The sequence below is a fragment of the Tachyglossus aculeatus genome, chromosome 6 (genome assembly GCF_015852505.1).
Source record: "Tachyglossus aculeatus isolate mTacAcu1 chromosome 6, mTacAcu1.pri, whole genome shotgun sequence".
Lineage (NCBI taxonomy): Eukaryota > Metazoa > Chordata > Mammalia > Monotremata > Tachyglossidae > Tachyglossus > Tachyglossus aculeatus.
In genome coordinates this window covers 36426669-36437977 of record NC_052071.1, presented here as the reverse complement: position 1 = coordinate 36437977, position 11309 = coordinate 36426669, and positions in this window count along the sequence as shown.

The following is an 11309-nucleotide window of genomic DNA, read 5'->3' as shown; positions in this document are numbered from 1 at the left end:
CCCTGAGAGGGGAAGCACTGTAGTAGGTAGAAGATAATCAGGTCAGATACAGTCCCTGTTCATTCATTCATTCATTCAATCGTATTTATTGAGTCCCTGTTCCATACAGGGGCTCACTGTCTAAGGAGAGAGTAGGATTTAATCCCTATTTTATAGGTGAGGAAACTGGGGCCCAGAGAAGACTCGCTCCAGGTCACACAGTAGACAAGTGGCAGAACCAGATCCTCTTACTCCCATGTCCTTGTTCTTTCCACTAGGCCAAGCTGCCTCTCGAAAGAGCTGATGAAGTGCTTTAGAGCTGATGGTCAGCAGTTTCTGCTCGCTATGGACAGGAATGGGCAACCATTTGGGGGAATTTGAGAAGCGAGGAGAAGTGTGCCCAAAAATGTTTTAGGAAAATGATCCAGGCTGCAGAATGGCGAGGGGTGACCCTTGAAATAGGGAGATCAGAGAGGAGGCTGATGCGGTCGTCGAAGCGGGATACACCAGTGTCTGGCCCGGTGTGGTGACTGTTTGAATGAAGAGGAAAGGGTAGATCCTGGAAATGTTGAGGAGGAAACACTGACAGGATTTGGGGACAGACTCAATGGGGATTTTTAAAGGATAATGTTCAAGTTATGGACTTGAGAGACAGGAGAGGATGATAATGTTGTTGATGTTTTTTGGATGGGAAGGTTAGGTGGAGGGAAGGATCTGCGAGGGAAGATGAAAATTTCATTTTGGGACATATTGAGCTTGATGTGCGGGAGAGACAACAATTTTAAAAATATCCTGGAAAGCAAGAGAAAATGTGGGATTTCAGAGAAGGAGAGAGGTCAGGGCTAAAGAGGTAGGTATGGAAAGGCCGACGCAAAGAGGTGGTAGTTGAAGCAATGAGAACAGATGAGTGTCCCAAAGGAGTGAGTGGAAGTTGAGAAAAGAAGGGGACCAGAACTTGGGGGACATCCACAGCGGAAAGGAAGAGCTGCTGAAAAAGACTGGAAAGGAGAGGCCAAAGAGGAAAGAAAAATTTACGAGAGAACTATGAGGAATAATCAATCAATCAATCATATTTATTAAGCACTTACTGTGTGTAGAGCACTGTACTAAGCACTTGGGAGAGTACAGTACAGCACAGAAGGTAGACGTGCTCCCTGCCCTCAACAAGGTAGCATCTCTATTTGAAGAGAGAGGATGTCCTTCCTCCATTTGTCTTTCCCCATCATCTGGCGCTTTTTTTTCCTCTGGGCTTGCTGGCCAGTGGTTCTGAGCAGTGGGAGAAAATAGGAGGGGTAACAGTGGGCCAACCCACAGCTCTAAATTTCAGCCCTGCTCCTTTTCCGTGATTACACTCCCCTAATTTCCACCGGACTCCGCCTGAATCTCCGTGGCTTCTCCTGAATTTCCCGGGTAGTACAGTGCTGCTTGGCTCACAGTGAGCATGCAATAAATACCACTGATAATGATTTTGTAAACGAGGGAACTGAGTCACAGAGAAGTGAAGTGACAATAGTAATGATGGTATTTGTTAGTATGTTTGGTTTCGTTCTCTGTCTCCCCCTTTTAGACTGCGAGCCCACTGTTGGGTAGGGACTGTCTCTATATGTTGCCAACTTGTACTTCCCAAGCGCTTAGTACAGTGCTCTGCACACAGTAAGCGCTCAATAAATACGATTGATTGATTGATTAAGTGCTTAATGTGTGCCAAGCACTGTTGTAAGCCCTTGTGTAGATACTAAGTATTCAGGTTGTCCCACATGAGGGTCACAATCTTTATCCGCATTTTATAGATGAGGTAACTGAGGCACAGAGAAGTTAAGTGGCTTGTCCAAGGTCACACAGCTTACAAGTGGTAGAGTCTGGATTAGAACCCACATCCTCTGACTCTCAAGACTGAGCTCTTGCCACTAAGCCATGGGAAGTCAGGATTAGAACCCAAGTCCTTCTGAATGCCAGGCCTGTGCTAAACTGGGGAGAACGTGGGACAACCCACAGCTCTAAATTTCAACCCGGCTCCTTTTCCATGATTACATTCATTCATTCAATCGTATTTATTGAGCACTTACTGTGTGCAGAGCACTGTACTAAGAGCTTGGGAAGTACAAGTTGGCAACATAGAGAGACGGTCCCTACCCAACAACGGGCTCACAGTCTAGATTACACTCTCCTAACATCCGCAGGACTCCATCTGAATCTCCGTGGCTTTTCCCGAATCCCCTGGGTAGTACAGTGCTTGGCTCACAGTAAGCACGCAATAAATACCACTGATAATGATTTTGTAAATGGGGAAACTGAGTCACGAAGTGAAGTGACTTAGTAGTAATAATAACAATAATGGTATTTGTCAAGCGCTTACTACGTGCCAAGCACTGTTCTAAGTGCTGGGGTAGATATAAGGTATTCAAGTTGTCCCACGTGGGGCTCACAGTCTTCATCCGCATTTTATAGATGAGGTAACTGAGGCACAGAGAAGTTAAGTGGCTTGCCCAAGGTCACACAGCTGACAAGTGGCGGAGCCCGAATTAGAACCCACAACCTCAGACTCCCAAGACCGAGCTCTTGCCACTAAGTCATGGGGAGTCAGGATTAGAACCCAAGTCCTTCTGAATTCCAGGCCTGTGCTATATCATCATGATCATCATCATCATCAATCGTATTTATTGAGCGCTTACTGTGCACAGAGCACTGTACTAAGCACTTGGGAAGTACAATTTGGCAACATATAGAGACAGTCCCTACCCAACAGTGGGCTCACAGTCTAAAAGGGGGAGAATCCACTAGGCCATGCTGTTTCTCAGTTCAGGGGAAGGTTTGAAAAATGAAAAAGCCACAGAGTAGTCAACGGCACTGAAATCCCACATTTGCCTGCTGATCAGTGTAACTATATTATTATTACATTGGTTAACCGCTTACTTTATGTCATCCATTCATATTTATTGAGCACTTCCTGTATGCAGAGCACTGTACTAAGCGCTTGGAAAGTACAAATCGGCAACTTATAGAGACGGTCCCTACCCAGCAGCGGGCTCACAGTCTAGAAGGGGGAGACAGACAACAAAACAAACCAAGTAGACAGGTGTCAATACCATCAGAATAAATAGAATTATAGCTATTTATAATTCTATAAATATAATATAATACATATTATAATATATTATATATAATATTATAGCTATTTATAATTCTATAAATACAATACATAGAATATATTATATATATGATATATAATATATATTATAATGTATGATATATAATATATTATAATTTATAATATATACAATATAATTCTATAATTCTATTTATACTCATTAATAAAATAGAGTAATAAATATGCACAAATATACACAAGTGCTGTGGGGAGGGGAAGGGGTTAGGGCAGAGGGGGGAGTGGGGGCGAGGTGATGGACAGCCTTGAAGCCAATAGTGAGGCATCTTTACTTCATGCGAAGGCTAACAGGCAACCACTGGAGATTTTTGAGGAGGGTAGTGATATGGAGTACACTGTACTAAGCGACTGGGAGAGTACAGTGCAACACAGTTGGCAGATACATTCTCAGAAGATATGTTCCCTGCCCACAGCGAGCTTATAGTCCAGTCAAAGGTGGGGCCTGATCCTCGGGTGGGCCCATTTGTGCCCCCCACACCATCATCAATCATATTTATTGACTGCTTACTATGTGCAGAGCACTGTACTAAGCGCTTGGGAAGTACAAATTGGCAACATCTAGAGACAGTCCCTACCCAACAGGGGGCTTACAGTCTAAAAGGGGGAGACAGAGAACAAAACCAAACATACTAACAAAATGAAATAAATAGAATAGATATGTACAAGTAGAATAAATAAATAAATAGAGTAATAAATATGTACAAACATATATACATATATACAGGATATATATGTATATATATATATATATATACATATACACACCTCCTCCAGCCAGATCTGCAGCCCCCAGTGTAATAGTAGTAATAATAATAATAATAATGATGGCATTTGTTAAGCGCTTACTATGTGCAAAGCACTGTTCTAAGTGCTGGGGGGATACAGGGTGATCAGGTTGTCCCACCTGGGACTCACAATCTTAATCCCCATTTTACAGATGAGGGAAGTATTTATTAAGCATTTACTGTCTGAAGAGTATTAAGCACAAGAATTTGACACAGAGCCTATCTGTGGCTCTGAGGCTCTATAACTGCAGCCTCAGTATATGTTGCCAACTTGTACTTCCCAAGCGCTTAGTACAGTGCTCTGCACACAGTAAGCGCTCAATAAATACAATTGATTGATTGATTGTAGCCAGGGACACAAGAAGCAGCCTGGCCTAGTGGAAATGTGATCATGGGCCTGGAGTCAGAGAACCTGGGCTCTAATCCCTGCTCTGCCATAGAACCGCTGTGAGACCCTGGGCAAGTCACATAATAATAATAATGATGATGATGGCATTAGTTAAGCACCTATTATGTGCCAAGCACTGTTCTAAGCGTTGGGGTAGATACAAGGTAATCAGGTTGTTCCACGTGGGGCTCACAGTCTTAATCCCCATTTTACAGATGAAGGAACTGAGGCACAGAGAAGTGAAGTGACTTGCCCAAAGTCTCACAGCTGATAAGTGGCAGAGCCGGGGTTAGAACCCACAACTTCTGACTCCCAAGCCCTTGCTCTTTCCACTAAGCCATGCTGCTTAATAATAATAATAATAATAATGGCATTTATTAAGTGCTTACTATGTGCAAAGCACTGTTCTAAGCGCTGGGAAGGGTACAAGGTGATCAGGCTGTCCCACGGGGGACTCACAGTCTTAATCCCCATTTTACAGATGAGGGAACTGAGGTACAGAGAAGTGAAGTGACTTGCCCAAAGTCACACAGCTGATAAGTGGCAGAGCTGGGGTTAGAACCCACAACTTCTGACTCCCAATTCCTTGCTCTTTCCACTAAGCCATGCTGCTTAATAATAATAATAATAATAATAATAATAATAATGGCATTTATTAAGCACTTACTATGTGCAAAGCACTGTTCTAAGCGCTGGGAAGGGTACAAGGTGATCAGGCTGTCCCATGGGGAATTCACAGTCTTAATCCCCATATTACAGATGAGGGAACTGAGGCACAGAGAAGTGAAGTGACTTGCCCAAAGTCACACAGCTGATAAGTGGCAGAGCCGGGGTTAGAACCCACATCTTCTGACTCCCAAGTCCTTGCTCTTTCCACTAAGCCATGCTGAATAATAATAATAATAATAATAATAATGATAATAATAATGGCATTTATTAAGCGCTTACTATGTGCAAAGCACTGTTCTAAGCGCTGGGGTAGAACTCCATAGGTACACTACCAGAATCATTGCCTATAGAGGTGGGATAGTCTAATAATAATAATGTTGGTGTTTGTTAAGCGCTTACTATGTGCCAAGCACTGTTCTAAGCGCTGGAATAGATACAAGGTAATCAGGTTGTCCCATGTGGGGCTCAAAGTCTTCATCCCCATTTTACAGATGGGGGAACTGAGGTCCAGAGAAGTTAAGACTTGCCCAAAGTCACACAGCAGACAAGTGGCAGAGTCAGAATTTGAACCCACAACCTGTGACTCCAAAGCCCGGGCTTTTCCCACTGAGCCACGCTGCTTTCCCAGAGGTGTATCCATGGAGTCGTTATGGGTAAGGGATGACACAACAGCATAAGACAACAACAAATTCCTGCGCTTAGTACAGTACTTGGCAAACAGTAAGTGCTTAACAAATGCCACAATTATCATTATTATTATTATTATTATCTGACAGGAGCCTAGTGATTCCAGCCGTGAGCTGCTTGGAGAAGCAGCGAGGCTTAGTGGAAAGAGCCCGGGCTTGGGAGTCAGAGGTCATGGGTTCTAATCCCAACTTTGCCACTTATCAGCTGTTTGACTTTGGGCAAGTCACTTAACTTCTCTGTGCCTCAGTGACCTCATCTGTAAAGTGGGGATTAAGACTGTCCCATGTGGGACAACCTGATTTCCTCATATCTACCCCAGCGCTTAGAACAGTGCTTGGTACATAGTAAGTGCTTAGCAAATGCTATTATTATTATTATTATTATTATTATGAGAGATCTCTGCCACTGATTCCCCCACCCCTAACCCGTGTCTGCTAACTTCAGCCGGGAGGGCTTGGATGTCACAGGGCACTGAGCTCTGAAGGGAGGCAGAGGGACTGTCTCCATATGTTGCCAACTTGTACTTCCCAAGCGCTTAGTACAGTGCTCTGCACACAGTAAGTGCTCAATAAATACGATTGATTGATTGATTGGGAAGGCAGACACAAAGTACGGTCTAAAGCTGATCTCACACCCCAGGGCTTCAGATCCAAGAAGAGGTCGGGGATGCGGCGATGAGGGGAATGTAACTCCTGACTGGTGCCAAAGGAGAAGGGATGATGATGATGATAATCATCATCATCATCATCAATCGTATTTATTGAGCGCTTACTGTGTGCAGAGCACTGTACTAAGTGCTTGGGAAGTACAAATTGGTAACATATAGAGACAGTCCCTACCCAGCAGTGGGCTCACAGTCTAAAAGGGGGAGACAGAGAACAAAACCAAACATACTTACAAAATAAAATAAATAGAATAGATATGGACAAGTAAAATAAATAAATAAATAGAGTAATAAATATGTACAAACATATATACATATATACAGGTGCTGTGGGGAAGGGAAGGAGGTAAGATGGGGGGATGGAGAGGGGGATGAGGGGGAGAGGAAGGAAGGGGCTCAGTCTGGGAAGGCCTCCTGGAGGAGGTGAGCTCTCAGTAGGGCTTTGAAGGGAATAATATTTTTAAGCTCTCACTATGATGATGATGATGATAGCATTTATTAAGCGCTTACTATGTGCAAAGCACTGGGGAGGCTACAGGGTGATCAGGTTGTCCCACGGGGGGCTCCCAGTCTTCATCCCTATTTTCCAGATGAGGAAACTGACTGAGGCCCAGAGAAGTGAAGGGACTTGCCCAAAGTCACACAGCTGGCAGCTGGCAGAGCCGGGATGTGTCCAGTATAGTACTAAGTACCGGATACAAGATAATCAGGTTGGACAGAGTCCCTCGTCCCCCTGGGACTCTCAGCATGGGGACCGAGCAGCAGGTGAGTGGGGGGCCGCCCGGACCCCCAAACCTCCACCCCCTTTGCCTCACCATCCCACCCTTTCCACTCGGATCAGCTCTCCCATGAAGGCTCTTTCTCCCCACCTCCGCCGCAAGAAGGACCGAGAGACCGTAAGCTCGTTGTGAACAGGGAATGTGCCCGTTATAGCGTTATATTCTACTCTCCCAAGCGTGGAGTCGAGTGCTCTGCACTCTGCAAGTGCTCAATCAATACCACTGATTGATGATTGATTGATTGAATTTTAAGTAGAGCCTCTGAGAAACAAGGACGCTCAATCCTCAAGGACGCTCAAGGTTCATGCCTTCGGTCAAACACAACTCAGTGAAACCCTCACCGAGGCCACTGCCCAGAACGCACCTCAGAACCACTCGGCTTGTGCCCCAAGCAATTCCCTTCAAGGCCCTACTGAGAGCTCACCTCCTCCAGGAGGCCTTCCCAGACTGAGCCCCCTCCTTCCTGTGGGATAATAATAATGATAATTGTGGCATTTGTTAAGCACTTACTGTTTGCCAAGTACTGTACTAAGCGCAGGAATTTGTTGTTGTCTTATGCTGTTGTGTCATCTCTTACCCATAACGACTCCATGGATACACCTCTGGGGAAGCAGCGTGGCTCAGTGGGAAAAGCCCGGGCTTTGGAGTCAGAGGTCATGGGTTCAAATCCCGGCTCTGCCACTTGTCTGCTCCCCCTCCCCATCCCCCCCGCCTTACCTCCTTCCCCTCCCCACAGCACCTGTATATATGTATATATGTTTGTACAGATTTATTACTCTATTAATTTTATTTGTACATGCTTATTCTAATTATTTTATTTTGTTAATATGTTTTGTTTTGTTCTCTGTCTCCCCCTTCTAGGCTGTGAGCCCACTGTTGGGTAGGGGCCGTCTCTATATGTTGCCAACTTGGACTTCCCAAGCGCTTAGTACAGTGCTCTGCACACAGTAAGCACTCAATAAATACGATTGAATGAATGAATGAATGAATGAATGGTTGAATCACCACTATGGGGGGCTCAACATCCCTGAGGCTTAGGCTGCTGACCAATAATAATAATAATAATAATGATAATGGCATTTATTAAGCATTTAGTATGTGCAAAGCACTGTTCTAAGTGCTGAGAAGGATAAGAGGTGATCAGGTTGTCCCACGTGGGGCTCACAGTCTTCATCCCCATTTTCCAGATGAGGTAACTGAGGCTCAGAGAATCATAATAATGACGGCATTTATTAAGCACTTACTATGTGCAAAGCACTGTTCTAAGAGAAGTTAAATGACTTGCCCAGAGTCACACAGCTGACAATTGGCAGAGCCAGGATTTGAACCCATGACCTCTGACTCCAAAGCCCGGGCTCTTTCCACTGAGCCACGCTGCTTCTGTGGTCATGGGTGTACTTCTTTGTGCCTCATTCATTCATTCAATCATAGTTATTGAGCACTTACTGTATGCGGAGCACTGTATTAAGCACTTGGGAGAGTATAATACCGCAATAAACAGACACATTCATGTTCCCTGCTCAAAATGAGTTACAGTCTAGATGGCAGGAGACAGACAATGTAAATAAATAAATGACAGATGTGTACATAAGTGCTGTGGGGCTGGGAAGGGGGATGAACAACAGGAGCAAGCCTCAGTGTCCTCCTCTGGAAAGTGGGGATGAAATGCCTGCTTTCCCTCCCCTTTAGACTGGGAATTCCAAGTGGGACAGGGACTGTGCCAACTTAGCTACCCCAGTGCTTAGAACAGGGCTTGACACAAAGTAAACAGTTAACCAGTATAATAATAATAATGATAGTAACACTGATCAGCAGGGAAATGTGGGATTTCAGTGCCATTGACTACTCTGTGGCTTTTTCGTTTTTCAAACCTTCCCCTGAACTGAGAAACAGCGTGGCCTAGCGTGTTTGGCAGAGGCCTGGCATTCAGAAGGACTTGGGTTCTAATCCTGCCTCCCCATGGCTTAGTGGCAAGAGCTCAGTCTTGAGAGTCAGAGGATGTGGGTTCTAATCCGGACTCTGCCACTTGGCAGCTGTGTGACCTTGGGCAAGCCACTTAACTTCTCTGTGCCTCAGTTACCTCATCTATAAAATGGGGATTAAGACTGTGAAGCCTCATGTGGGACAACCTGAATACTTAGTATCTACACAAGTGCTTACAACAGTGCTTGTATTAAGCACTTAGCAAATACCATCATTATTCTTGTCACTTCACTTCTCTGTGACTCAGTTCCCTCATTTACAAAATCATTATCAGTGGTATTTATTGCATGCTCACTGTGAGCCAAGCACTGTGCTACCCGGGAAATTCGGGAGAAGCCACGGAGATTCAGATGGAGTCCTGTGGAAATTAGGAGAGTGTAATCACGGAAAAGGAGCAGGGCTGAAATGTAGAGCTGTGGGTTGGCCCACTGTTACCCCACCTATTTTCTCCCACTGCTCAGAACCACTGGCCAGCAAGCCCAGAGGGAAAAAAAAGTGCCAGATGATGGGGAAAGACAAATGGAGGAAGTATCTCTATTTCTTCAAATAGAGATACTACCTTGTTGAGGGCAGGGAGCACATCTACCTTCTGTGCTGTATTGTACTCTCTCAAGCACTTAGTACAGTGCTCTACACACAGTAAGTGCTTAATAAATATGATTGATTGATTTTTCCTCACAATTCTCTCCTAAATTTCTCTTTCCTCTTTGGCATCTCCTTTCCAGTCTTTTTCAGCAGCTCTTCGTTTCCACTGTGGATGTCCCCCAAGTTCTGGTCCCCTTCTTTTCTCAACTTACACTCACTCCTTTGGGACACTCACCTGTTCTCATTGCTTCATCTACCATCTCTTTGCGTCTGACTTTCCATATCTACCTCTTTAGCCCTGACCTCTCTCCTTCTCTGAAATCTCACATTTTCTCTTGCTTTCCAGGATATTTTTAAAATTTTTGTCTCTCCCGCACATCAAGCTTAATATGTCCCAAAATGAAATTTTCATCTTCCCTCCCAGATCCTTTCCTCCACCTAACCTTTCCAACCAAACAACATCAACAACATCACCATCCTCTCCTGTCTCTCAAGTCCATGACTTGAACATTATCCTTATCACTTCCTTTAAAAATCCCCATTGAGTCTGTCCCCAAATCCTGTCAGTGTTTCCTCCCCAACATTTCCAGGATCTACCCTTTCCTCTTCATTCAAACAGCCACCACGCTAGGCCAGACACTGGTGTATCCCACTTCGACGACCGCATCAGCCTCCTCTCTGATCTCCCTATTTCAAGGGTCACCCCTCGCCATTCTGCAGCCTGGATCATTTTCCTAAAACATTTTTGGGCACACTTCTCCTCACTTCTCAAATACCTCAAATGGTTGCCAATTCCTGTCCATAGCGAGCAGAAACTGCTGACCATCATTTTTAAAGCACCTCATCAGCTCTTTTGAGAGGCAGCTTGGCCTAGTGGAAAGAGCAAGGACGTGGGAGCAAGAGGATCTGGTTCTGCCACTTGTCTACTGTGTGACCTGGGGCGAGTCTTCTCTGGGCCCCAGTTTCCTCACCTATAAAATAGGAATTAAATCCTACTCTCTCCTTAGACAGTGAGTCCCTGTATGGAACAGAGACTGTATCTGACCTGATTATCTTCTATCTACTACAGTGCTTCCCCTCTCAGGGGAACAGGGACTGTATCTGACCTGATTATCTTCCATCTACTACAGTGCTTCCCCTCTCAGGGATGCACCTGGAGTCTCCAGTACTCTACCAGTGTCATCTAGGGAAGGGAGAGTCAAGCAGAGGCAAATCCATTCCATTCCTAGCTTGGGCAGTGGCTAGCAAATGGAAGGTAATCTGCTACAAGTCAAAACTCACCTGTGCCGGGCAGCAGTGGCCTGGGAGAGAGTCGAGGGTGGAGACTCATGTTTACTACGTGGAAAGAGGCAGTGGTAAACCATTTCAGTATTTTTACCCAAAAACTTTACGGTAATGCTACCAGAAAAATTGCAGGTGGAAGTGGGGCGTTCTGGGAGAGATGTGTCCATGGCATCGCTATGGGTCGGAGATGACTCGACAGCATAAGACAAGACAGACCCCTGAGACTGAGGAGCAGAAGCCCAGAGAAGGGAGAGTGCTCAGAGTCCCACACTGGGGCAAACTAGGGATGGTGGGGGAGTGGACTTTCTTTGACTTAACAGGTGGTGCCGCAGGGCAGGGC